Here is a 26,591-nt window from a genome sequence, read left to right on the forward strand (position 1 = left end):
ATTCTTAGTCTGAATTTTTTGCTACTGATACTTGGATACACCCACATATATATCCACTGACAAAAACTACTTTTAAAATATAATTCTTACATATTTCATTGTACTCTTTGCAGAAGTATTTCAATTCTAAATTTCAAAAGACAGGAAGAAAGATATATTTATATCATCTACAGATAAACTTGATTTTTTTGCTCTTTCTTTTTTTCTTTTTGATTTAGTTTTTTTTTTTGTGTGTGTGTGAACAATTAGGACTCTACAACTTTAAATTTACCTTCCAGGTTTTATTACACATCAACATCAAAAACAAGTTCTAGAGACTTCAATGATTAAATTATCCTATATTTAAATTTTAAAGTATATAATTGCATTAATGATATAATTATATTTATTAGTTTGAGTTTTAAATCTCCTGCGGGTAACATCATTCTGTCTTTGACATTTTTCTGCATAGAAATGAAATAAATCCTTTCTATCATGGATCTGAATCAGAATCTGTTTTTATTCCAAATAGATTCTTTTCATACAATATATTTTGACTGTTGTTCCCATCCCCCACCTCCTCTCAGATCCTCTGCACTTTCTATTTCTTCATCACCCCCATTCTCTCCCTATATCTCTCCCTCTCCCTTCCCCTCCCTCTCTCTCTTTCTCATTTAAAAACAAACAGGCACCTAATGATACTAATAGTATAATATAAAACATAGGCAAACAAACCAGAATAGAATAAAATATACACACAACCAGAAAGATCAAATAAGAAGCTAAAGAAAACCAAGAAGCACAAACACATTCAGAGTACAGAGTCTGTGACAACATTCACAGGAGCTTCACAGGTTTAAACTAATTCAGAGAGGTAAAGAAAGAAGACACAAGCCCCCATCCCTAACAATTTACTGTCAATTAATAACTGCTCTGAAAGGAAAAAAATAATTTTCTTGAGTAGAACATCTTTAAATATACAAATCACTCTTAAGGACAGGCTTACCAGCAGCAGATGACTCAAACCAAATAAACTCAATGTCACAGAAACCTGAACCTTATTCTGTGTTCCTGTGCTACTTTGTCTTTGTTTCAGTAGGTAGAACCAAGCATTGGCAAGTTTTTCAGCCAGTGAACACACTCTAATTGTTCTCGGAGGAGCGTTCATTGTGTAAATAATGTTAATAAAGAGATCAACATGTAACTAGCTAACTCCATTATTCTAATACACGCACTCTGACAAATTGCTTTCTTCAAAAGTGTTAGATTCCAAGAGGGTCCCCAAAATGGCAGCTCTGTGTTGAGCTCAGGCTGGACTCTGACCACGTGGTTAAATAGAAATTGCTAGCAGATAAACGACAGCATATACTCAACTCTCAGCATTCCTAAACACCTTGTGAAATAAGTTTATATTCATCAGGAACCCTTCTTTTATTTACCCCTATAGAAAACTACTTATGGGTTTTTTAGTCCCTTATTAATTCTAAGAAGTCACAAGAGCTCCACATCCCCATGCTAAGCTCCAAAGCCATACCGGCCTGCATACCCTGTCCCACCACTAATCTAATTCCCAGGCTGTTATAGCTCAGTGGACTTATACTGCCACAACATGTCTTTTTAAGACTAGGAGGCCTCGCCCCACTACTTTACTACCTCTGACAGACTCCAGACAACCCTCACAGTTTCAATACTCCCAATAAATACTAAAGGTGTTGGCTAGTTCAGAGGTTTCATGATTCCATTGCTTACAGAAAGGAAGATTTGTGTATTGTCCTCAATTTACCTTGAAGAATCAATTATAATATGAATATCTCATGCCTAAGTTCACATTGTGTGGGGAATATATGAAGACTTCTACACCATATGTATTTATGTTTATATATTCATCTATACATTTATACAAATTAAAATTATAATGGAACAACATATATTTCTTTCTTTCTTTTTTTTTTTTTTTTTTTTTTTTTTTTTTGAGACAGGGCTGGCTGTACTAGACCTCATTCTGTAGACCAGGCTGTCCTCGAACTCAGAAATCTGCCTGATTATGCCTCCCAAGTGTTGGGATTAAAGGCGTGTGTCATCACGCCAACTTCTGCTTTACAACTGACCAACTAATTTTAATCAGATTTTAAACCACCTTAGATGTTGGAATAATGATGAAAATTTTCTGTATTAAATTTTCTTTTAACTGAGACTGATCATACTTAAAAAATTAAAATATTTAACATGCATCTCATGAGTGAACATGTTACTATGTTCTATATGCTCCAAAAGACCACATAGAGAAAATATCTATACAATGAAAATTAATACCAGATCAATTATCAGCTGGATAAACTTTGAATACTTAGTTTTTCTGTGCCCAAAGTTTCTTATTTATTGAATGGATGTTAGCATTAAATAATCATGTTTCCATAAGTTGTATCAAACCACACATATTTTCTCCTCTAATTTTCTAAATATATCTTCACTTTTTGAAGTATGTGTTCTGCAAAATGTCCTTATTTTCTTATTATATCTTCATGTTTTATAATAATAATTGAAGGTATCATATATCAAACACAATTTTATAATAAATCACAAAGTAAATTCCAAAATTTCTAGCTGAGGGGCATAAAAAGGAGGTCAAAACCAATTTTGGAAACATGCCTAAAGAAAACACCACCTACAAGATAACCATTTTGCAATAGTCCATGATTTATTAATTTTTGTATTGTAGAGTTAGAATAAATGATCTATCACAAAAACAAATAGTTCATATCTTAACAAGGACAGCATGTGGCCATATACTAGCCCTCTAGGATAATTGTTCCTATCTGGCATCTTGCTCTGACACCATACACACTTGCTCTCACTTTTTGTTATTAATGGTCTATAATTTGTATACATTCCTGGTGTTAGTATATCCATGTCTTCAGGAACCAATAAAAGTGGCTTATATCACAGTGTACTGTATCTAAGCTTGGTATTCAGTAGTATAGGTGTAGCTGATATATTTTGAGTTGCAATGACTTCTAATTGTGGAGGTTTTATCAGGACGTAGTCCTCTGTATTAAGAAACATTGATTTATAGTATCATCTAGCCTAGCCTACATGCAGTGAGGGTTGAGAAACATAATCAGGAGAACCAGACATATGCTCAGTTATGATCATCTTGAAAACAGAGAAAAAATGCACCTATCTAACACACCATGAGTTTTCAGGTCACATTGATCTGACCTCTATCTCTTTGCTCACAACCGCATAGAAATTATACATGCTGATATCTAAATCTGCTCATACAAGAAAAATAACTATAAGTATACTTATTTCTTAAAACAATGGAAAGGAGTATTATAATTCTGTTATTACTCAAGCATATTTTTATAGCAAACTAAATATGCCCTATGTTCCAAATTCTGTCAATCATAAAATGTCCATCTTTCAAGACAAACTAATAAACAAACTTTTGACCAGTAAGTTTCTTACTCACAAACCACTTATTCCCCAAAGAATGATTTGGGGAATTCACTGTAAATATTCCTATAGTAGAGTGTTTGAGCTCAGGTCTTTAAATATTCATGCTTGTATTCACAGTGCACAATACAAACTATGGTATTATGTATTCAATAAAAGTTTAGTAAATAAATAGATGAATAATGGATGTGTCTTTTGATCTTTAGTTCTTTGCATGACCCCTGATAGTTCAACTTATAATGAATCTGCAGAGTTGCAGAAAGAACTTTGTAAATGTTGGCATACTACTGCTACTATGGCTATATCCTTTAGGTGTCTTTAACTCTTTCTATTAAATATATGGATCAGATCTCATAATAATTTGAAGTTATTTTATAAATCACATAAATGGGTATATTGTATACAACATATGCATTATTAAGTAACAAAAATGAAGTTGTTAACTCCCATTTTCCTTTTTAAGTATGTGTATCCATGATATGAGCTTGTGTTCAGGCTTCATTATCTTACTTCCACATCAATAATATTTTTAAATACAATGTTGTCTATTAACATAGAAAACCATGAGCTTCCAAAACACAGGATTCAGATGAAATGGGTTTCTAATTGTTGATTATGTTCAAGGCTAGTCTCCACTTTTTCTTTTATCAGGCTCAGTGTACTCACTTTGTTTGTGAAGTCCTTGGTTTACTTGGTCTGGAGTTTGTGCATGGTGGTATGTTTCTATTTGTCTACAAGCAGACCTCCAGTTAGACTTGAACAATTTATTGCAGATTAATTCTTTCTGATGCATATTTATGAATTCTTTATCAAAAAATCAGTTGCCTCTAGATATTTGAACATATCTCCATAAGTATATGGGTTTAAGTCTGGGACTTTCATTTGCTTTCATTTATCAACCTGTTTTCATGCCAATACCATGCGTTTTTTTTTTACTAGAGCTCTGCAGCACATGTTGAAATCATGAACAGTGATATGTCCAGCAGCTCCTTATTGAGAATGGCTAAATTGTGGCATACATTACGTAATAGGTTATCATTCAGAAGTTTAAAAAATATAATGATATTTTTAGGTAAATGGATAGACAAGAAAATCATCTTCAGTAAGATGACCCAGACCTAGAAAGACAAACATGATATGTACTCACTTATAAGTGAATATTAGCTAATAAGTGAAAGATAATAATTCTAGAGTACACAGACCTAGAGGGACTAAGCAACAGTGAGGCCTCAAGTGGCCACACAGAGATATCCAAGGGAATGGGAGAGTAGATTTTGGAATGTGAGCAGGAGAGATCAGGTGGGTATATACTGGGAGAGATGACTAGAATCTTGGGGCTTTGGGCAGGCCATGTAAAAACCTAGTGCAATGAAAATTCCCTGAAATCCACAACAGAGACCCTAGTGGAGAGTCCTAGTAATGGAGGATATAGAGCCTAAACTGGTCATTTTCTTTAACTAGGTAAGTTTTTCAGTGTCTGGATGAGGACAGCAACACATCCACAAAACTTTCCATCTAAAAACTGTCCTGCTTGTAAGTTGTTCTAGGAAAATGGTAGCACAGAGCTTGTGAGAGTGGCCAACCAATGATGGCTCCAATATGATGACCATGCCTGATAGTGTCTGGATCACCAGGAACCAGAGGCTGGATAGCCAGAGACCAAGGACACAAAAAGAGCATGCATGACTGGCAAAAAATAAAAAGTCAATGAAACGATTCCCAATGATATTCTGCTATGCTCAGAGATCAAAGCCTAGCCCAATCACTACAGAGGCTTCATCCAGAAACTGATGGGAACAGATGCAGAGATACAGCCAAACTTTATTTAGAGCTTGGGGAACCTCATGGAAGAGGGGGTTGATGGACTGTAGATGTCAGAATAAATGGAGGGAATCAAAACACACACCACAGAGTCACTACTCAGGGCTCATAGGGGCTCACAGAGGCTGAAAGGGACAATCACAAACTGTATGGGTATGAGCTAGATCCTTAGCATATATGCTACGGTTGAGTAGCTTGGTGTTCTTGTGGAACTCCTAAGAATGGCAGTGGTGAGGTGCCTCAAACTCTTGTCTGTTCTTCAGGCCATTTTCCTTCTACATGGTCTCCTCATCCAGCTTTGATATGAGGTTTTGCATCTGGTCTTACTGTTACATGCTCTGCCGTGTTCAGTTGATATCTCTGCAAGGCCTGGCTATATCTGAAGAGAAACAAGGCAGAGTGAATCTGGGGGAGGGTAGAGGTATGTGTAAGGAGAAGTAGGAAGTGTGTATGGGGAGGACTGGGAGGAGTGGGAGAAGAGGAAAATGTGGTCTGGATATAAATATTTATGATATAAATAAATAAATAAATAATAAATAAATAAACAAATTTACTGTTTTCTGTAAGGATTGTCCAAATATGTCTGAATCCAGTTACCATGGCAATCTTAAATCATATGTGTGTTATGTCGAATGTTCTAAATTGACAGCAGAACTTAAAAATTCTTACGCTTTTCTTATGACCAATATTGAAGAATAATAGCTTTACTATATTTGATTATAATACTGTGTTCTGATATATATTGTGTTCTCAAATTTAATACTAAGGAATTTAAATTAAATTAATTAAAATTATTTTAACAAAATATTTTCAAAGGTAAAGAAATAATTTAGGACTTATAAAATTTTAATATTCAACAATAATCATTTTACTTTATGACAGATGGAAAGAAATTTTTAAAGAATTATATATGCGCAAGATAATTGTAAACATTTTTCTTTGATGAATGTTGTAAAATATTTATTCATTCTATAACTAGATAATTAAATTTTATATATTATTACTTTTTTGATTAAAAGTATTAATTCATTTCATACAAATCTTGTAATTTAATTTGGTCAGTCCTGAAATTAAATATGGAATAGGTTGAGAGTAGTCAACCATATTTGACCTTGGAGGATGTATATTTAATACTTTATTGTAGACTGTAGCATCAAGCTCTTCTTTCTCACAGGCAACATTTATTTAACTGAGGAAGTTTCTTTCCCAATGTAGGTCAATGACTTTTACCAATAATGAGTGTTACTACGTTTCCATACTTTCATTTGTTGCAGTGATAATGCAAATATTTATTCTTTCAATATTGCACAGCATATAATGTGAAAAGTTCAAATCTAGCATGAATACCTTCAGTGGGTTCTCTTGATTAGGTATACACGTACATATCCCTCATAACATTGCTTAAATAAACATTCCTAAGAGATTTTGGAGTGATATTTTTGAGAAACATTGGCAAATAGCAGCCATCTTAACAATATAGAAAAGGCCCTATCACCTGGAGAGGCTTACTCATCTCTTAGCAGTCATTAGTTACCTATAGTTCTTTGTGTGATAGTGGAACATCACAAAAATTCCCCACTTTGATGTTAAAATTTGTATTGATATTGCAGCTTTCTGGTCTTATGTATGTAATCTATTGGGTATTTAATAAATAGAACAGCAGAGAAAATCCCATTTAAATTGTGACACTCAATATGAGAGTTAAAATAGAGAACAAAAGACAATGTTACAAATAACTTCCTATTTTAAATAAACCTATATGCCAACCCAAAACATCCATTAATGAATTACAAATAAAAGAATTAAATTAGGCCAAGATTTTTATAGCACTAAAGATTTATGATTAATAGTAAGAGATATTTTAATCACATACTGATCATCAAACACTGATAGCTAGAGACTTCAGTACACATCACTCATCACTGGACAGGTAATCCAGACAAAATCTGAATAGAGCATTATTGGAGCTTGTACTCAATCACATTTCTGAAATTGTTCATCTGCTGTAGGAACTCCCTGGTAGAACTTTTAGGGTTTTATATATATTCATCTAAAAATAATGATACCTCAATTTCTAATTTTCTCCTTTGCAATTTGTATCCCCCAATTAATCTTAAGTTGTCTTCTTGCTCTATCTAAAAGTTCAAGTACCATATTGAGTATATATAGACTGTACAATTTTCTCCATTCTTCTGATTTTTGTTGAATTGTTTTGAGTTTCTCTCCATTTAGGATATTGTTGGCTATAGGGTTGTTATAAATTTCCCTTATAATGTTTAGGTATGTCTCTTGTCTTTATGATTGCTCCATGACTTTCATCAAGAAGTGGGTCTTACATTTTACCAAAAGCCCTTTAGGCATTTAATGAGATGACCATGCACATTTTATCTTCTGTCAGTTTATTAATATGGTAGATTATGACATTCATAAACTAAATCCCTTCCCTGCATCTTGGGATGAATTCTATTTGATCTCTCTCTGTGTGTCTCTGTCCCTGTCTCTGTCTCTGTCTCTCTCTCTCTCTCCCTCATGCCCTCTTTTTCTTCCTCTTGCTCTCACTCCTTTTCTTGCTACTGCTTTCTTGTTCTCCTTCACTTTCCCTCTCTTTCCCTCTTCCCATTTCTCATTGTATCTCTGTGTGTTCTATCTCATTACATATGACAATTTTATATTAATACCTATATAAATAAATAAGAAAATTAAGATATAAAACAGTTTTTTTTCAAAATAACAGACCATACATTATGCAGCAAATGTTAGGGGAGTGTTAATTACTGTCATTAGTTTAAAGATATGACAAGAATCTCTGTATAAAATGATTTATTTCATCATTCCATTAAGTAAGCAGCCATGTGAAAGGAGCTAGCAGTAAAATTGTTACTAATATTCTAATGATTATGCAAAGATAATATATAATGAACAATGCCCATGATGGGAGTGTAAGGAGGTATAAGAAGCTTAAAACATTAAATGTAGACATGATTTAAAATCTAGATGCAATTCAGAGTAGAAGAAAAATGAATCAAAACTTTTAAAATGCCCAGTACTATAAAAGAATAATATTGTCTAAACTGATAAATCGTGCTTACGAATTTGATAGATGTAATAACAACCTAGTTTGCCATCTAGTTTTGCCTAGTTTGCAGGCATAGATAGAAAGTGAGTTTCCAGTAGTCTAAGTGGTATAGTACAGTAAAGCTGCCATGCCACCAACAGAGAGCATAGGAGACCCTTCGGATACATGGAATTTAAGAAAAAGGCTTAAACAATAAAACAAAATTGTGTCAATGGTTTGAAAGATAATCAAGTTCCAATATAGCAATTCATCCTATTTATGCCGACAATCAACAGAGCAACAAGAAAAAAATGAATATCAACAGCTTCTTTGTTTAGTTTAAAAAAAATGTACAAAATCAACAAGAACATGATGCATGTGATAATTCTTAATATATGTTGCCTTTCTTAAATAATGAGAAGCATTTTTATATGGACAGGAATTCGTGGCTGTGCACATTCTTCTGCTTGAAGAAACTTCATGGAACAACTCATGACCACCACATGGGGGCAAATGGCATTCGCCTCATAGTCAATGAGGATGCTCTCTATGTTTAAGTATGGAACTTGAATTTATTAAAAAAAATTTCTTGGGCTCTCTTCTATCATGAAAGAAAAAGTACAGATTGCTAAAACTGAATTGTTAGTGAGTAACGACCTTAGGAAGTAAGAATATTCTGTCTCTTGAGCACTTATTGAACAATTTTCTACATGATGTTTCTGTTGCCCTCTTCTCTGAAGGTCAGGATCACAAGGCTATCAGGAGCAGCACTGCACACTGCTGAGAAAAAGTGTTAGATTAATGAATGACACTTCTGAGAATAGATTTTAAATATTTATTGAAGTTCACAGGCCTCTATGCAACTTTTATAGGACATTCTTCTAAATCACTAGTCAAAAAGTCTATCTACATATCTACCTTTTGATTGCTAAATGTTCATGTCCTTGAATTTTTGAGCTGTTTCATTGTGTTTCTATTAGATACATCCCATTTGTTTAAGCCCTTAGATTATAGTGAGTTGTAAAACATGTATTATATTCACTACTTAATTTACATGGTAATCACATTAAAATAAATTAATTTTCCTACTAGGATAAAGGTCTTTATTTATTTGCCTGTTCCTTTTCTATTTTTTCCAAGCTGATTACCACTGTAGAGCACTGTCGGAGTGTAGTGTAAGTAATTGCAGTAAGGAAGAGATGTAATGGCCACCACTAAAACCAATATTCAGATTAATGAGATAAAAACTATTACCTTTCATACTACCTAAATTTGAAAGTATCACATTCAAGAGAAGTCAATTTCTTTTTAGAGATCCAAAAGTTACAGATTTTCAATGAATTCTTTGAATACATATAAATTAACTCCTTTCAATTATATGAGAAAGAATGGTGTTCCTTTCCTTGGGGGATAAAACAGAAGAAAAAAATGAATAGCTGATATATTAACTCCCACAACATTGTGGGTGATGGGAAAGCTTTGAGGTTGAAATAATTTCATTGCTATGGTATGTGCATGTTTCAGTGAGGGAAAAGAACTAGATTCCACATTCAACAGTAATAAGCATGTTGCTTTTGAACAAAAATTTATGATAAATTAGTTATTATTATAAAACACAATTACATGGCACTGTCCTTATAGTGAGTGTAAATGATGCCTATCTTCATTATCATCTATGTCCATTCAAGGAAACTATTGCTGTGACTTTGGTCTTGGAAATCAATTAATTGGTCACTTGTATGATGGGAGAGAAAAATCATGATTCCACGAAGGTAGTATTGTTGATAATACTATTCTACAACTGAAACCATGCCCAGATGTTTTGAGGTTTTATTTCATTTTTTTTTTAATTTAAAAACATAAACTTGAGATACCTTATATATACATTTTTCAGGACAGAAATTAAAATCAACTTTTATGCATATAGGCACACGGGGCATTAGAATTCACGGGGCATTAGAAGGGCTATATAGAAACCCAGTGCAATGCAGACTGCCTGGAATCAAAGAGCATAGACGTAACAGACACCCAGTAATGAGGGATACAGAGCTTGAACCATCTTCTGTAACCAGGCAATGCTTCTAGTGTAGGGATTGAGGTAGCAACCCAAACACAAATCCTCTAATCTGCAATTAGTACTGCCTGAAAGATGTTTTTAGGTAAAGATGGCACAGAACTTAAGGGACTGGCCAAAAAAATATCTAGCCCGGCTTGAGACCAATGCCAAAAGAGGAGGACCAAGCCTTATACTTCCTAGAGAACCAGAAACCAGACACGGGATAGCGCAGAGATCTAAGATTGAACCAAATATGACTGGGAAAGAAAAGTCAATAAATGATTCTTTATGATATTCTGCTATCCAGAATCTAACATAGTTGTGATCAGAGAGGCTTCATCCAGCAACAGGGAGCAGATGCAGAGAGACCCACAGTCAAACACTAGGCAGGGCACACGTAATCTTGCCTAAGAAGGGGAGGGAAGATTGTAGAAGCCAGAGGGTTCAAGGACACGACTAAAACAGGGCCCTTAGAATCAACTAATTGGGTCTCATAGGGACTCATAGAGAATGAACTGACAATCACGCAGGCTATATAGGTCTGACTTAGGTCCTTTGCATATATGTTAAGTTTTTATAGCTTGATGTTCTTTTGTGACTCCTAACAGTGGGAGCAGGGGCTGTCTCTGACTCTTGTGTCTGATTTTGGGATCTTTCTCCCTATTGAGTTGCCTAGACCAGTCTTAATATCACAGGAGGTGCCTAGTCTTATTGTAAAGTGTTATGCAAAATTAAGTTGATATCCCTGGGAGACCTGCCTCTTTCTGGAGGGAAACAGAGGAGCCACTGATCTAGGGGACATAATGAGAGGACAGGAGGGGGGAACTAATCTCTGGATGAAATGAGAAAAATGAATCTTAAAAATTTTTAAAATGAATTAAGGATTCATTTATTCTTTAAAAAAATTTAGTCTAAAAAAAGACTATAAAATTGATTCGAGCAAAATGCTTGTATTTACCTTTGAGTGGAGTTAAGTTCTAAAACCAGAGAAAAATAGAAATTATCCAGTAAGTGCTAAAGAATGTTGCTAATTTTAAAAATCAAGTCTGACATTTTTTCCAATGGCTGGGAGCTCTTCGTTCAAGTAAGCTTTAGAATGCTGTCAATATTTCATTTCCCTGCAAGGGTGAGAGAGTGGGAGCTGGGAAGTAAATAGTTTGAGTCGTTTATCTGTTTTTCAGGCCTTGGTTCAAGTTCAACCAGAGAAGTTAAATTAATGTTTTTTCTTGTTGTCAGGAAGAGTCACAGAGAAAAATTTATTACTTAAAGCTTCTATCGAGTGAGCAGTTACTGAATTCAAACACCAAGAACACCAGCTTTGGAAAGCTATTTATTCAGTCATGTAGGTCCCAGGAATCCAAATTGATTGCAGAATGGGAACAATGAGGGGATAGAAGGGTGGAAATTATATATTTTAGAAGAATTTACATTAGTATGTATGCAATACAATATCCCCATCATACAGAGTAATAAAAAGTGAATGTCTCTCTGCTATTTCTTTTATGCCTCCCTTGAATATTTTAAAAGGCTTGAGGGAGGTTCAGATCCCATTATACCTAAATTAGAATCCTAGTCTGGGCAAAGAGGAACAAAGTTTAGTTTTCAAAGTCGTCAAGACAGGCACAGTTCATGATAGGATAAAAAAAAATATGAAACACAGAACTGAGAGTGAACTCCCTTGTACCTTTATGAACAGAATTGCTGTCTCCTGTGTGATAGGGCCATGCATCTGGGTCTTGGCAGGAGGCTCTGCAGGCTGCTTCACTACTGCTGAGCAGGGTGATTTATACAAGGGGCATAGATCAGGGAGTGGAAGAGAGACTAGGGCACCAGTTAAATGGAAACATCATTCCAAGGCAAAAACATCTAACAATCTAAATATGATCTGCTTACAACCAGAAGATAAAGCTCCCTCTGAAGAATCTACATAAAACCCATAAGCAGAATAATACATTTATTTCACAAACTGTCATGGGGGTTAGTTACATAATGTTACACAGTTTTTAGGCATTTACAGCTCCTCTACAATGAGTATCCCCTGCATTAGTTTATGTCTAGTTGAGAAATGATTGCAGTTTGAGTTCCCATCATCAGTACACACTATGATGATGCTGTTTTTAAATGGATGCCAAATTTTCTACAGGGCATTGAAAAGAGTTAGTCCAGAGAAGTGTCCAGAAGTTGTTCATCGTGTAATTGACAAATGGATGTTTTACATTCATCTTATTACTATTTGCTCTTCTGTCCTGGCAAGTTAAACAAAGAAGATGTATCTGATTTAGCCTTTAGCTTACCTCTTTAGGGAGGCTAATGTGTTCTCTTGGATCTGCTGTAACAAAAGGGGCATATACACAATGGTTCATTGACAACAAAATTCTGGAACTTTTTAATAGAATGTCAGCTTTCCAACAAATCCAGTGTCCAGTGATCCACTACAATTCACTATGATTTACAGATGATTCCATCCACTAGTGTGGTATAGGTAGTAAGTTATCTCTCCAGAGTCTCCTTTTTAATGGCACCAAAGCAACTTAGAAAGCGTCTTTCTAATAAACTAATCATAAAACAGTCACAACTTCTAGTACCATCATCTCATTGGCAATTGTATACTTGTATAAAATGTTTGAAGATTCAAACCATAACTGATATTCGTTTTCTTTGTTTCCCTTCTAGTTCACTAAGTCATGCCTTTCTATAGACAGGTAGAACTGAAGAGTATGAGGAGATATTTCCAGTCCTGAAACAAAACAAAAAAATAATAGTTTTCATGGGGAAGTAAAATCTAGAGAACCAGAGGGCCAAATGGAATTCTTCCCCAAACTCTGAAAAGCAAACTAAAACAATGAGGTCCTGCTCTGCTTGTTATTTATTGAATATGTTGGTCAATAAGAGAGGTAACAATTAGAGGTACCCCTTAGTATACACGAGGGAGATATTATAGATGCAAGTATTGTAGGTCTGAGACCTGAGAATTCTTCAGCACTTAACATGCATCAATAGCTGTGAGTTGTTTGTTGTTTGTTTGTTTGTTTTTGTATCATTACATCCAAGATTATTGTATGAACCCATAGAAATACAGGAAGGTGAATTCCTAATGCAAGCAAAATAGATGTTTTGACTGCCTAGCCAGCAGAGGCCTCATCCAATATTTTCTGTAGGGTATTAAAAGAGCTAGAGCTTCAAGAACATTTTAAAAAGCCAAATATTCTACATTCATTCAATCATACTGTGAACAATGAGAGAGAGGGGAAGGTGATTTTTGCACTACCAAATGAAACTTTTCTTTCACAAACATTGGTCAGCCCTTGTTTTATTTATGGCAGTGATCATAGGGATATAATTCAGCCGAATCCTAAATTCTCTGAAATATGGGTTGAAGCTTGGTTTGTTTGTTTTAAAAGTGAGCATGACAGGATCCTTACTTACAGTGTTAGTAAAGTTGCTCTATCCACAAGCAGCCATATTTTATGACAGGAGACAGCTTTTAATTTGATGCTACCTATCAGTTTTTTCTGGTCACCAGCAGACACTGGGTGGAAGATTTTCCTTTCATGAAGGTTTTTCTTGAAAAAAATTATCATTCATAAGTTTTTGAGAAAGGTAGTCTTGAATACTAAAACTAGCCAGTAGCCTGAAAAAATATGTATCTGTAGATGTAGAGTTTTCAATTGCAAGCTTTATGAGATAAATGTTCTAAGAAAAAGAAGGCTGTGAGCCTCACATTGCCTGTGAAAGACTCAGTCAAGCTGAGGGGAACAGTAAAGTCATTTTGCCCAGTATACTTAATTAAGGACCACAAGAGTTAGTAACACTTTGTAGATCTAACTATCTCAGGATAATTATCATTTTAACTTTTAATATGAAATTTGATTTTAAAGGTGTCTCATTCCTACTCTCATTCAGAAAAGAATTAAAATAAAAAGAAATGGGATTTTTAAAGCAAATAAAATGCACACAGCTTTTATAAGTTCCGAGGCCCCAGTGACCAAGGCTCTGAAGAGATTTGCATTTATTAAACCATGGGCCAGTGCTCCCAAGTAATTAAAATGGAATTGCAATATTTAATTGTGTCTCTTAAAGAACATTAGTGGAGATTCATTTCATTACACACAAAATTGCCTCTCAAACCCTCTTTTCTTCTTGTTTTCCAATTCGAAGTACTGGTCCAGGACCCTTCAGTCACTGATTCCATAGGACCTAATAACACATGTACATTCTGGGACATTTTTCTCCCTTTCTTCACTCTACATATATGTGCCTAACTTTGTGTGTGTGTGTGTGTGTGTGTGTGTGTGTGTGTTATTTTATTGAGAATAATTTTCATATACTATATTTTGATCATGATTTCCCCTTCACCCTTATCCTCTCAGGTCATCCTCAACTCCAAAACAATGTTTTCTTTCTCTTATTAGAAAACAATCTTTAAAAAATCAGAACATAGAAAACAAGAAAAAAATCACAAAAATACAGAGATTGAGAGAGAAAGAGTGAGAGAACCAATAAAAACAGAAACTGAAAGCAAAATATACAAGCAAAAGAGCAGTAAAATTAAAAATTAAAATTGCCCAAGCACAGCAATATAAGACAAAAACTCACAACCCCCCCCCAAAAAAAGGCCATTGAGTTCGATTGTTAACCATCTATTGCTGGGCAGGGAGTCTATCTTCAATTGCCCTGTATTTTCAGTGAGATAGTTTGAGATAACTAATTAATAGATATCACTTAGCAGTAGATACTTTCTTGGGTAGGGATAGGCACAGGTCATGCTTTCAGTGCTGAAACCCTGTCAGGCTTGAACCTATCTGGGTCCTGTGCATACTGCCACATCTATGTGAGCTCCTGTATGCACTAATCTTGTTATATCTGAAGAACACTGTTCTCTTGTGCTCTGTTCCCTCTTGCTTTTACGATCTTTCTTCCTTATCTTCCTCATCAGAGTCTTGAGAGGAGGAGTTTGGTGAAGACATCAGTTTAGTACTGAGTGCTTCCACATCTCCCAGTCACTGCACATTAGAGAGTTGAGGGCCTCTGCATTCGTTTCCATCTACACAATTTCTGCTAGCCCCATAAATAACTCTTTCATTCAGCGATCTCCCTCTTATTTATCAAAGGATGAGTATCAGCACACTTTCACATATTCTGTATGTTTAATACAGTCGGAATCCATTCTAGCTCCATAAGCCTTTCTGTGGCTCTAACCATCTTAGATGAGTCTGTCAGATAGGGACAGATTGTTTTGTCAGCAATATCTAAATTTCTGTTGCAACTCCTTCTCTTTTTATTCCTGTATTCTGGGTCATGTATACATGCTTCCAATAGAAACAAGACAAATAGTTTTCCTTTGTTTTAATGAATGGAATCTTAAGGGTCTACAAAATCCATCATTTGTTTTGGTTATTACTTTATTTATTTTATTTTTATTTTTTGTGATGTAATTCTATTTCTTTAAAATGTGTTTTTAATTGTTAACAATTTCAGATAAATTGAAATCATGTGTCTTTTCTCATCACAATGCAATAAAATTTAAATCAATAAAAAACCACACACACACACACACACACACAAAAGAAATACCAAGTACAGAAGCTAGAAGATCTATAACATATATATATATACATATATATATATGCATATCTATATATCTTTTAAAATTTTATAATTTTTGAATTTATTGCTTTTAAACTTTATCCATACTTATTATTTGAATAAAATAATGGGTTTCAATTTGACATTTCATCCTCCATCTCCTACTATTACACCCTCCTGCCACTTTGGATTCTGCTTCCTTTGCCTATGGACTTCAATATATATAATGGTTTAATTAATATTGTTCCATTTATATAATCATATAAACAAATAAGTACAACATGTTGATTCCATTTAGCCTTGCTTGTTTGTACATGTTTAAGGCATACCACATGGTGTTGGAAAGCCAACCAAGGGGCCCGTGCTTGGAGAACAATGATTATCCCTCTCCAACAATCCACTAATTGTGTGTAGCCTTTTAGTAGGGGGTGGCACTTTGTGAGATCTCTCCTACTACCCTGACATGTCAAATAGTACTTTTGTCCTTCAGGATTGGTTTATGTGATATGCTTGTTGAGATTTCATGAATGCCACTTCCCTGTCCTATACAGAATACAGATTTTCTCAGAAGGCATCTTGGTCTTCTGTTTCTTAAAATCATTCATCCTCCTTTTCTGAGAATTTCCATAAGCCGTGAGTGTGATGGTCATTTTACAAAGATGTTAATTGGAAAGTCGTTCTCTGTATCTATGTAAAAATCATCATTTGCTCCAAAAGAGAGTTTTTTGACAAGGAGTAAGAGTTATACTGATTGGTGGATATAATAATAAGTATTTAGAATGCAATTATTAATTATACTGATTTAGAAAATTTGCAGTAGTAGGTTCTCCTCTAAAGCCAATGACCTCATCAGTCAAAAGGTATGTGGCTAGATGGATGTTATGAGACATTAATTTCCTCCTACTGAGTGGACCTTAAGAGCAGTTAATAAGCTGATAGTTTTCTCCAAGATATATGTGCCTTGCAGAATGTCTTCCCATGCTAATCAGTGCTGTGTTTCATAGACACAGCTGTTCAGAAATATTGATTGCTTTTCTCATTTGAACCTTACATAGCACCTTCCCACTACTATAAGAGTTAATCTTCCTGAAGATGCTTATAGGTTATTTCCCCCAAGACCTCTGTCCAAAATGTGTGATTTCCTCAGCAATAGGGACTGACTTTGTGTAGTCTGTCTTACAATATGTGTATTTCTTTTTGTATAGAAAATACTGTTCTGTCTAACTTACTTGAAGGCAGAAATGTATGTGGTTGATAGTTTCCATCAGTGTATAGCACAAAACATGGAGCACAGGAAAGATAGACATGGAATTGTGATGGTTTGTATATGCTCAGCTCAGGGAGTGGCACTATTAGGTGTGGCCCTGTAGGTATAGGTGTCACTGTGGATAGGGACTTTAAGACCCTCATCCTAGCTTTCCTGGAAGCCTGTATTCTGCTAGCAGCCTTCAGATGAAGATGTAGAACTCCCATCTTCTCCTGTACCATGCATGCTTGGATGCTGCCATATTCCCACTTTGATAATACTTGACTGAACCTCTGAACCTGTAAGCTAGCTCCAATTAAATGTTGTCTTTATAAGACTTGTCTTGGTCATGGTGACAGTTCATAGCAGTAAAATTCTAACTAAGAGAGAAATGAAACTAAAGGTTATAGGTAAAAGCATTATAAATGTTTTTTTACTCATTTATTCAACCATCCATTTATATGATAATTTAAAGACTGTATTTGACATCAATTGAATATGAATACTTAGAAAAGTATTTGGTGGACTTAAAAGGAGCAATATGAGAAACGAGTAGACATGTTCAGAAGAGGGAAAATAAGCTATAAGATAACAAATGTGGTCAACAAATTAAGAAGTCTCTCCACAATGAATAAACTTAGGGGCACATACTGGTCAGAAAATTGATCAAATAATGATCAATTTTGATCAAATAATGATCTGAGCTGGAAGTTGAGGTCAGTTGAAAATGGGTTCTTTGCCTCCTTACTCCTTTCTACAACATCTCTCACCATTGGTTCTTTTCAGACATCATTCATTCACATTCTCACGGCAAATGACAAAGCTTGCTTAGTGACAATGACAATCTTAGAACAACAGTGTAGCAATCTTTTATGTGTTTCCATCAAGTAGTATATATGAAGGGAGAAAAACCACTGTTTATTAAAATATATTTTACTGAAAATTAACATAACTGACTATACAAGTTAGTAATGAAATATAATAAGCAAATAGAGGAAAGATGATAGTTGACATTTTGAAATAAGTACTAAGAAGCTATTCATCACAGAAATCTGGGAAACATTGCCATTATGTGTCATTAGCCATTCTAGGAAGGCACACCAATGGCCTCTACTTTTCCATAAAAGATAAGCTGTGCTGGAAGTCTGCTCCAAGAATATGAGTAGAGGTCCAATTATTTGGCATATTTAAGAAATATACAGATTTTAAAACTGAATATATAAGTACTAATTAAAGGCATTAACTTCTTAAAGGGTAAGAATACAGTAAATTTTCTGTGGCCTTCTACAGTTCATGAAACAGAAAATAATGAACAAAGGGGAGGGAAATATCCTGGACTCCTTAATTATCAATTATAAGATAGATTCCATGGTGATTTTATGCACTTTCTTGATTAGTGGAATTATTTGTTCCTTCCTACATACACTACTAAATGTTGATATTTTCTTTTTGCTTCTATAATCCATTTTTCTGGAAGATAAAGAAAAGTGAAACAAACCCAAATAAAGTAATACAAGAGATTAAGGAGTTTTTCAGATGTTATTGGTGAGTGTGACCTTTTAGCATAATATAAGGAAATAAATTCACTACTTAGTCCATTTAAAAGATTGAATCAAGCTGAGCAGAAATAGGACAGACTGGTCTTTAGACCGCTGATTTATAATGAGGATTCAATAATTTCAAAGTACAAATATCTAGGTTTTGGGAAGTTGATCATGTCCAGAGATATATTGTTGAGAGGAATATAGTCATATAAAGGACCCCAATGTCTCAGACCCCTAGGAATGGTATGGCCTTTATCTAGTCTGAATATGGGTGTTCTACTATTGATTGATCTTCAGATAAAACTAGTGAAGGGGATTGCAACCCTATATGAAATACAACAATTATCAACCAACCAGACACCCACCCCCAGAGGTCCCAGGGACTAAGCCACTAACCAAATAGCACACATGGAGGGATCCATGGCTCCAGCTGCATACATATCAGAGGATTGCCTTATCTGGCATTAGTGGGAAAGGAGGCCATTAGTCCTGTGGATGCTTGATGCCCCAGTGTAGGGGGATGCTAGAGCAGTTAGGTGAGAGGAGGTGGGGGAGGGGAGCATCCACATAGAGACAAAGAGGAGGAGGGATTGGATGGGGCTTGGGGAAGGGAGACTGGAAAGGAAAACAACATTTGAAATATAAGTAAATAAAATAATCAATAAAAAATAAAGTATCAATTACTGGTTCCTCTTCCCAGATGAATGTAACTTGAGACTCTTCCCCTACAGAAAGTCCTCTCCTAGCCAGATTCACAAAACTTCCTCATCCTTATCCTTCTTGATTTTCTGGGATGTTGCTGATGTGTCTCTTTCTTCATTTCTTTCTTTCTTTCTTCATTATTTTCAATTGGATATTTTTATTTATTTTTATATCATACTTTATTCCTTTTCCTGATTTCCCCCCAAGAAACTCTCTATTCCATCCCCCCTCCTCCTGCTTCTATGAGGGTGTGCCCCCACCCACCTACCCACTCTCGCCTCCCTGCCCTCTCATTCCTCTACACTGGAGCATCAAGCCCCACTTGAACTTAATTCTTCTATATGTGCATCTGTTATTTCTCATTTCCTGTTACCCCACTTAAGTCAACTGGTATACTATGATATTTGCTGAAGTAAATAGTAACTGAAAACCTAAATTATGAGATTAAATACAACTGGAAACACTAGTCTGGATTCCCGGCTATATTGAATATATAAAATAGTACATTATTTGTGGTTTGTTGTACTGGGTAGTTAATCTCAATCAAGGCTTTCTACCTTGCCTTAGATCATTCAGTACCAGATAAGAGAAACATAAACTTTTATACTTATAATAAGACTTATGCACTAGAGCTCAGAAAATACCTATTCTCTATGCTATTAAAATCCACTTCTTCATCAATAACCCAGAGTTATAATTTGCCATGCTCCATCTGGGCAGTTCTTAATTCCAGTTGGCCAGCCTTCATGACCATGTTTTCATGACTCACCTACCCTATGTCATCTTCTCTCTCTCTACCTTCTTCTGCCTCCCCTCATGTTCCTTCCTGAGACCCAAGCCTGGAAACCAAAATCTCACCTACCTTTCCTCTGACCACCTATAGGATCTCAGAATCTTTATTTGACCAGTACTTTTAAATTAAGGAGAAAGGTATGTGTGGATTCTATAGTTCCTGAGGGCAACCAGGCCCTGGGGGCCAGTAGTTACATTACAATACAGAGCAAAAGACCTCAACAGTCATTGGCATTTATTCAGCAAGAAATTATAGAAAGGGAAAAGGTGTCAACTGATCTTTAGTCCTAGGGAAACAGCAATTAATAAATTGGCACCTGAATTTAAAAAGAGAAAGAAAGAAGCTGGGCATGGTGGTGAGTAAAAGCAGGGCTTTTCTCATGTCCCCAAAGTCCTAGAATAATGATGCAGAGCCCCTCTTCCTTCCTTCCTTCCTTCCTCCCTTTCTTTCTTTCTTTCTTTCTTTCTTTCTTTCTTTCTTTCTTTCTTTCTTTCTTTCTCTCTTTCTTTCTTTCTCTCTCTTACTCATATGCACATATATATATACATACAAATGTATATATATGTGTGTGTGTGTGTGTGTGTGTGTGTGTGTGTGTGTAGATGCCTTATCTTTTTGGGATAAATTCTTTTGCAGTCCAGTCTAGTTGTGGACTCCTGGTCCAACCCTCCTTCTCAGGTTTCCTGAGCGCTGAGATTGCAGGAGTGACTCACAATACACACATATATATATACACACATATATATGCCATAAGCTTTGACTTATTCTCCAACTACCTCATAAATTACTCATCCTGGTATTATTTTCTAAGTTCTGCCACATGGAGAGTTACCCCTGCTCAGCTCCTATACTTATCCACTCCTCCATGTTACCAGACTAACCCTCTTGTTTCACTCTCTTCACCAATCCTTACTTCCTCCTGAACTCTTACCTTCTAAATGGTGCCTTGGCTAAAGGCCAAAGAGCTTTAACTTGTAGCTGCTGCATCCATTAGTACACAAAAGATTTTCTCTACAGTAGTTCATGCTTTTAATCCCAGCCCTTAGGAGGTAGAGGCTGGAGAATATAGGTGAGGTGGAAGTCAGCTTGGTCTACCTTGTCAGGTTCAGTACAAACAGAGCTGTAAATTAAGATCCTGTAGGCAAAAAAGAGGAAGAAGAGGAGAGAGGGAATAGATGAGAAGGGGGAAAAAAAGAAAAGATGTAAGTCCAAGAATATTGAAGAACATTGAACAGGACATTCTCAGAATGAAGCAAGAATTTATTTCAAGACAAGATCAATCAGTTGCACCAAATAGGAATGACAAGGGTTAAAAAAAAGTCTTGACTTCAGTTAACACAATTTATATGATTTTTTATAGCATAAGGATAACCTTAAAGGTGAAAAATGATGACCATGTTTTAGGAAGAAGTGGGGGGGTTAAGTATCATCCATATGCCGAATGGAAATAGTAGAAGAGAGGCAGGACCATCAAAATATTTCCCTTAGAACACAGAACCTTGAATATATTTGATGTTAAGATATATAGAAATATAAGATGCATAATTTTAAAATGATTAAATCCTCAGATCCTGTGAGCAGCAGGATCTGAGAACAGATAAAGTGGCTTTTGTAAGTGAAAGGTGGTAACCATTGAGTAAATTAAACCTTCTAATTTTTAAGTAATATTCAGTATTGTAATGATTTGACAACTTGATTCAAATATACATGCAAGAAATGTGCTGGCTTATAAATGGAAGTATTGTATTATAATATGCTTTTAGGAAAATGGCAATTTTGGAATACACACAGACACACACACATACACGCCAAGAGTGTAACATTGGTAGTGACTGGAACTAGTTCTAATGATATAAATTTCAGGAATGTAAAATGGAAACTGAAGGAGGAAAAGCCAAGCAAAGTAGACTAGAATTAGGACTGCTTTAGGTTGAAATTCAATTTTGACAAACCTTTGCACAAAGCACTTCCAACGATGCCATCCTACCTTGCTCTTGCTCTTTCTCCTTCACTATTTTCTTCCCAGCTTATTCCCCCTTTCCCTACAAATGATCGTTTCACTATTTACATAAGTCACATATATTGGGTCTTGCTGTTTGTTGTTGATGTTGTTAGTTTGAAGAGAGAAAAATCTGCAGATGACTGGGGAAATTAATCTACAATGTTATTATTTTTTTTACAAATTCAAATTCGTTTATTTTTGATTTCATAGAGGTAACAAGCATTCTGTCATCTCAAATGAATACCAGCCAACAATAAATTCAACAGACTTCTCCTGTTAAATACCTACTACTATGATCTTTCAGTCACCCCTTAACCAGGCAGAGCTAGAACAGATCTTTTCCCTTTCCAACTGACATTGTCCATAAATACGCCCCAGCTTTCAAGATGTAAGGTGTTTTCCTAAGCCTGCACTGTGCATAACTCACTGTCCATAGGACTCTGTGAACTATTACCTGCATTAGCTCACTGCAAGGGGTGCTGGGGAAGGGGATGTCCAAAATTCACATTCTTGGGCAGAAGACAAGGAGTGGCCAGCACTGTACCGTGTTGTTTCACAGCACCTTCCATGGCTCTCATGGCTGAGGACTACTGTAGAGCACTTCAGGCTTAAGGGTTAAAAAGGAGCCAGGTACAGTGGTGTACAACCGTAACCCTGGCGCCCAGGAGCCTGAGTGACACAGCCAATCTCAAAAGCAGAACAACAGCAAAGGGTAGCATTTCAGGCCTTCAAGCTTTTTCTTTTGATAAAAAATACGTTCTCTATCCTCACCTTTGAAAGTAAACACTTGGAATCCTTACATACTTCAAACCCTGTTATCCTCTTTAGACATGCCACTTATTGGAATTTTTTTTCCAGAGGAGTTAATTTCATTTTTTTTCGATACAATCTTTGTAGCCCACACAGTCTTAAACTTTCAGCCTTCTTGCCTCCACTTCCTCAATGATAGGTGTGCTTGCACGTGTTCTTCTGATTGGAGGTCTTTAAGACTCCCATGGAGCTGGGTGAGGTGGTCTATCCCTTCAGTCTCAGCTTTTAGGAAGCACAGACAGACACACAGATCTCTGTGAGTTCCAGGCTAGGCAGATTTACACAGTGAGACCCAGTCTCAAAAAAAATGTTTGAGATAAAATATGTAAGAAAAAGGTCAAATGTTAGCTCAAGCAATGGCCAGGCTAACATCTCCAGTGACAGTTGCCCTCTTTTTTTGATGGCATGGGATACACATAAAATTTGACATTATTTTTCAACCATTAGCTCTGAGTACTTTCAGTTTGGAAAACACATGAAGAACACTGAATGAATGCTGGAGATGCAGCTCAGCAGAGCCTGTGCCTTGAGTGCACACGGCAAGGGGAATGATCCCCAGGCCTGCAAAAATACAAACTACAAGTACACAGAGACGACGAGTGAAGGTTGGGATGAAATGCGGAACTTGGTGCTGTTTGGTTTCCCAAGTCAGCTGCTCTGACACAGAAGTGACAGTGGCAACACATTGGATGGGGCCCCAGAATCTTTTGGGGATAAATTCTTTTGCAGTCCAGCCTAGTTGTGGACTCCTGGGTTGGACAACTCCTCAGGTTTCCTGAGCGCTGAGATTGCAGGAGTGGCTCACAATGCCCAGAATAAGGCTCAAGAAATGACAGGACTGAAGAGAGTTGAGACTCATCTGCTCACAACTTGTAAAATCGTGTCCCCGCATGATGACTTTTAAACTATGCACATCCTCCCGTGTGTCAACACAGCTGCTTTCCGGATTTCACATTAACTAGAAATTAGGTTCAGCAGTCTTTCCTCCTATGACCTGGCAAAGACCTGAAACCTTCAAGCCTTTCGCCAGCTGGCTGCCCTCTACTGGACAACTTAGATCAGTACACTTTGCTTTACAAAGCAACACAGATAAATGTAAACGTTCTACATCCCAAACAGAGGTCCCCTGAATAAGTTAAAAAACTAAATTACCTCAAAACTCAAACCCTTCAGTAAATTAGTTTTTATCATGGAGTCAACACAGTGCCATTCCCACAAGCAATTAACTTCAGTCATCCTGAGGCCTGCAATCCATGTACAAGTCCAGTCTCCTTTCTAGCCCTGGAACAGGATTGTCTGGGAATAATGGCACACTCTAATGGCAGTCTCTCATGATGATTTTATGGTGACACAGATCTCATTCGTTAGTCCATTTACTCTATGATGTTTTCTTACACACAAACTTAAGTCATAACAGATTCATGCTGAATATTTGATAGTCATTAAGTCTCTTCCCACAGCATCGAAACTTCTCTGAATTTTTTTTCTTCTGTGAAAATATCAAGTTCATTTGTGGCTCATCCCCATGCCTGTGATTTGCAGTAATGTAGGACCAGTTTACCATCACTGCCGAAACACTCATATAGAGTTCCAACTTCTTGGTCTGGGGAAGGGGCAAAAGACTGATTCACATAAATAAACAACTGTTCTGAGGCCACCAGTTTAAGGAACTTTTTGATGAAGTCAATGAGTCCTTGGATGGTCCGGGTTCACTCCACAGCCCATTTCTTTGTTTTCATTATAGGAGTGTCTCCTACTGCCTTCAGCAAGATGTCAGTTTTTTCTTGGTGTCTCCGGGAGGTTCCTCCGTCCCGGGCGAAACCACAGCCGAAGACGGGGGGCTGTGGTGTGGCAGTTTCCGGGGAGAGCTCTGCAAGGCTCTCCCCGCCAGCTGCGGCCGCATCCGCGGGGAGCTGCAGCATGGCCTCGGAGTCCTCTACAATGTTATTTATTTACAAGGTTTTTAATAAAAAAAAAAAGGCTTAAATGTGCTAAAATAGTCAACTAGAAAAATATTTTGGAACATACAGGAAAAAACCTATACCAATAATGACAATATTAGTAGTGATTAGAACTATTTCTTTAATATGGGGGAGAAATTGGGTCAGGGAAAATATAAACAAAATATAAGAAACTGATAGATAGATAGATAGATAGATTACTAAAAACCACACATAATTCAAGTTTTAGAAAATTAATCCATTAGACAAAGCTTCAGAAATCCTACGGTAATGAAAGCATAAAATCTCTATTGATGACAGGTATCTTCTCTGTGCCTTGGTACAGAGAATGTATACACTTGGCCTCCTCTGTATGAATGTAATCTTTCATCACCTGTTAGAGCATCACCTGCTATTTCTATTACCTGAGAGTTTATGATTTAACCAGTTCATCCCATGAGTGTATGAACACTCTGTCTAGTGCAACATCCCTCAGTTCTTTCTTTCCTTTTTATAAGGTTTGCCTGGTCTCCTACTTGGGCAGGTAGTGTTATTGAACTTCTTAGGTTTCTTTTGTATCTAGAGAGTGATGGCAGTACATTTAGTTGATGAATTTGACTGGAAAATATTTATGTTCCTTTGAGGGAAGAGAAAATAAATGTTATGAGGTTGAGAGTTCCATTCCCCATCCCTTCAATGATAAGGTTATCATATGGCTCCACCAGCCAAACCCAAATGGAGACAGTGATAATCAGTTAAGATAAACCTGCATTGGCCTCGCCACAAGGAAGAAGACCCTGTTATTTTAGTGCTCTAAGTTCCAGCAATACTTGTTTGCACAATGTGATTTTTTTCTCCCATAAACAAATAATTTATCAATTTTTTGAAACATTAAAAACTGATCAATTGTTCATGAATCCTCTATAACTGGCATCAAATTATAATGATACATTATTATGTGAGTTAATGATAATGGAGAATACAAAATTTCCCCTTATTAGTGATGCTATCTATACATCATCAGGGTATAGAGCTTCTTTTTTACAACTACATATAATTGTTATTAAACCTTTGCTACCTTAGCAACGTTTTTAGAAGATCACTCGAGTAACCTCAGGAGGATGTTTCTATTATGTCTTAGTAAACTGTCTCATTTAAAAATTAAAGAGTTGGCCTCTCTGAATAAGAGGATATTTTGTGTAAGTCCATTTTTATTAAAAAATTATCAAGCTTATATTATTAATGGAATGGCTACGTAGGGATATGGGTATGTAACCAACCAAACTTTTGACTACTTTATTGTAGTCTCCCTACCACCCTTCTCCATCTTTATCCCTTCCAACTCCCTGAAAGTAGACAGAACAGTGGAACAGAGAAAAGATTTAAAGAGGAAACAAAGTGCTGATATCATTAGATTACTTCCAGCTGACTAGGAAGATCAAATTCCTTAGGGTAAGTTTAAACTTTGCTGTCAGGATGTCAGAGTTTTTCTTCTCATCACTTTGCCCAGGACCACTTGACAAACCACAACAATCAGCAAACAGTCGGCCAATCAGCCCCTTCTATGAGGGACTAGCATGCTTTCTTTCGTTCTCTCTCTC

The 26,591-nt window shown here is 36.0% G+C and overlaps 1 pseudogene; it reads right to left on the minus strand.

The window, feature by feature from the left end:
- Positions 1 to 24,567: 24,567 nt before the first annotated feature.
- LOC116089401 lies at positions 24,568 to 24,999 on the minus strand (annotated as a pseudogene).
- Between the last annotated feature and the right edge of the window lie 1,592 nt (positions 25,000 to 26,591).

Source organism: Mastomys coucha, unplaced genomic scaffold, assembly GCF_008632895.1.
Source record: "Mastomys coucha isolate ucsf_1 unplaced genomic scaffold, UCSF_Mcou_1 pScaffold14, whole genome shotgun sequence".
Taxonomy (NCBI): Eukaryota; Metazoa; Chordata; class Mammalia; order Rodentia; family Muridae; genus Mastomys; species Mastomys coucha.